We start from the raw sequence: 3,693 nt of genomic DNA on the forward strand, positions 1-3,693 counted from the left end.
CTGAAAGGCTCCTAGGGGAGGGGTGAGTGAAGGGACAGAGGGACGGCAGGCTCTCACCACAGACCGCTGATGTCCCAGCTATGGGAGACCGCACGCCTTCCATAGACATTTTTTTTTTTTGCTTTTGAGACGGAGTTTCGTTCTTGTTGCCCAGGCTGGAGTGCAATGGCGCGATCTCAGCTCACTGCAACCTCCGCCTCTCAGCTTCTAACAATTCTCTTGCCTCAGCCTCCCGAGTAGCTGGGATTACAGGCCTGTGCCACCATGCTCAGCTAATTTTTGTATTTTTAGTAGAGACGCGGTTTCGTCATGTTGGCCAGGCTGGTCTCGACCTCCTGACCTCATGATCCACTCGCCTCAGCCTCCAAAAGTGCTGGGATTATAGGTGTGAGCCACCGTGCCCAGCCTCCATAGACATTTTGTCAGAGACATGTGAACCAGAGCAACTCCATGTTGAGTAGGAGCTGGACAAAATGAGGCTGAGACCTACCCGGCTGCGTTCCCAGACGGTGAAGGCATTCTAAGTCACAGGATGAGACAGGAGGTCGGCACAAGATACAGGCCATAAAGACCTTGCTGATAAAACAGGTTGCAATAAAGGAGCCGGCCAAAACCCACCAAAACCAAGATGACGATGAGAATGACCTCTGGTCCTCCTCACTCTGACACTCCCACCAGCGCCATGACAGTTACAGATGCCATGGCAACGTCAGGAAGTTACCCAATGTGGACCACGTGTTTAGCATAGCATCAAGAAATAACCATAAAAATGGGCAACCAAGGCCGGGCACAATGGCTCACGCCTGTAATCCCAGCACTTTGAGAGGTCAAGGCAAGCGCATCACCCGAGGTCAGGAGTTCGAGACCAGCCTGGCCAACATGGTGAAACCCCCATCTCTACTAAAATAAAAAATTAGCCAGGCATGGTGGCACGTACCTGTAATCCCAGCTACTCGGGAGGCTGAGGCACAAGAATTGCTTGAACCTGGAAGGCAGAGGTTGCAGTGAGCTGAGATCACACCACTGTACTCCAGCCTGGGCAACAAGAGCAAAACTCCGTCTCAAAAAAAAAAAAAGAAAACAAAAAGAAAAAAAGGGAGAGAGAATCTCTCATATACCATATTTCCTGGGGGAGATTTGGAGATTTGAAAACCACTCACAATCTCGAGTATTGTCACATCTGCTTTTGTCCTCATGTGCTTCCTCCAGTGTGAATCCCACTGTAGGAAATGCTACAGGGCCTCACTGCATTTGGGAGGCTGTGGTGGGAGGATTGCTTGAGCCCAGGAGTTCGAGACCAGCCTGGGCAACATGGCAAGATACCGTCTCTACCAAAAAAAAAAAAAAAGTAATAAGCAGCTGGACATGGTGACATGTACCTGTAGTCCCAGCTACTTCAGACGCTGAGGCAGGAGCATCGCTTGAGTTTGGGAGGTTGAGGCTGCAGTGAACCAAGATCACGTCACTGCACTCCAGCCTGGGCGACAGAGCAAGACACTAAAAAAGAAAAAAAGAAAAGAAAAGAAAGAAAGGGAAGGAAGAAAGGAAGGAAGGAAGGAAAGAAGAAAGGAAGGAAGGAGGGAAGGAAAAGAAGGAAAGAAGAAAAAGAAAAAAGCAAGTGAACTTGAATCTGATCAAGCATCCATATCTAACCACCAGTTTAAAAGAAATTCAAAGGCTAGAAAAACGTGTTAAATGACGGCCAGGCGCAGTGGTTCACGCCTGTAATCCCAGCACTTTGGGAGGCTGAGGCAGGCAGATCACCTGAGGTCAGGAGTTCGAGATCAGCCTGGTCAATATGGTGAAACCCCGTCTCTACTTAAAATACAAAAAAATTAGCTGGGCGTGGTGGCGGGCGCCTGTAATCCCAGCTACTCGGGAAGCTGAGGCAGGAGAATCGCTTGAACTCGGGAGGTGGAGGTTGCAGTTTGCCAAGATCATGCCATTGCACTCTAGCCTGGACAAGAGCAAAACTCCATCTCAAAAAAAAAAAAAGAAAGAAAGAAAAACATGTTAAATGACAACACAACGATGTAATTGGCAAAACTGAAACCAAAGAAAATTTAACAGAAAAAAATGACCTAGTTATCTACAATAACGATGTTTGAATGGGGGGGTTGGAATTAGATAAGTGGCAACTTAGAGTAACAAAGAATTAACACACACACACAAAAAAAAACTTAACACACACAAAAAAACCCTATTATAGTGGATGATTTGTATATCTATGAAAAGCAATAAAGTAAAAATAAGAACCAGGGAAATGACATTAACAGGATATTTTATGATGTCCTGAATGATGATTGCTTTTAACTGTAAGAGAATATTTATGTAAGGGAATAAAGCATTTTTTAACTCTTCATCTTTTAAACATACATAGTGATTTTTTAAAGTTTTTATTGATTGATTGATTGATTGATACAGAGTCTCACTCTGTCACCCAGACTGGAGTGCAGTGGCAAGATCTCAGCTCACTACAACCTCCACCTCCTGAGCTCAAGCAATCCTCCTGCCTCAGCCTTCCAAGTAGCTGTGACTACATGCACCACATGCCTGACTCTTTTTTTTTTTTTTTTGGAGAGACAGAGTTTTGCCATTTTGCCCAGGCTGCTCTCAAACTCCTAAGCTCAGGCAATCCACCCACTTCAGCCTCTCAAAGCATAAGCCACCACACCTGGCCATGATGTTCCCAATTTTCTTTAAAAAGATCCACCTAGCAGTGAAGGCATAGGTGAAACGGGATATTAAGGATACCAGAAAAGAAGCAGGTTATTTGTGGGGTTTTTTGAGGTTTTTTTGTTTGTTTGAGACGGAGTCTCACTCTGTCGCCCAGGCTGGAGTGCAGTGGCACAATCTCGGCTCACTACAACCTCTGCCTCCCGGCTTCAAGCGATTCTCCTGTGTCAGCCTCCCAAGTAGCTGGGACTACAGGTGTCCACCACCACACCCAGCTAATTTTTGTGTTTTTAGTAGAGACTGGGTTTCACCATGTTGGCCAAGCTGATCTCGAACTCCTGATCTCGTGATCCGCCCGCCTGGGCCTCTCAAAGTGCTGGGATTACAGGCGTGAGCCACCGCGCCTGGCCAAGAAGCAGGTTTTTGAAGGGACAGGTTGAGAAAACAAGGAAAGGAAGCACCACTGGAGGAGACGAAGACCCAGAGACAATAGAAGGGAATTGGACACCTACAACCACTAGAGGTCGCAAGAGGAATATCCTTTAGCACCCTGAGCCCAGCCCTGAACCAAGGTTTTATTTTGTTTTGTTTTGTTTTGTTTTGAGACGGAGTCTCGCTCAGTCGCCCAGGCTGGAGTGAGGTGGCGCGATCTCGGCTTACTGCAAGCTCCGCCTCCCGGGTTCCCGCCATTCTCCTGCCTCAGCCTCCCGAGTAGCTGGGACTACAGGCGCCGCCACCACGCCCGGCTAGTTTTTTGTATTTTTAGTAGAGACGGGGTTTCACCGTGTTAGCCAGGATGGTCTCGATCTCCTGACCTTGTGATCCGCCCACTGAACCAATGTTTTAACAGGGTTCTCAACTCCTTGGACTTCTTCGGTCGTAATTTGGGAGCCTCCAAAAAGGAGAGCCTGAAATGAGGGCTTACCTGCAGGTAGTTTATTTGGGGAAGAGATCAGAAATTTTCTTACGCCACATTTTACTTTTTTTTCTTTTTTTTTTTTTTTTTTTTTTTTTTTT

Source organism: Theropithecus gelada, chromosome 19, assembly GCF_003255815.1.
Source record: "Theropithecus gelada isolate Dixy chromosome 19, Tgel_1.0, whole genome shotgun sequence".
Lineage (NCBI taxonomy): Eukaryota > Metazoa > Chordata > Mammalia > Primates > Cercopithecidae > Theropithecus > Theropithecus gelada.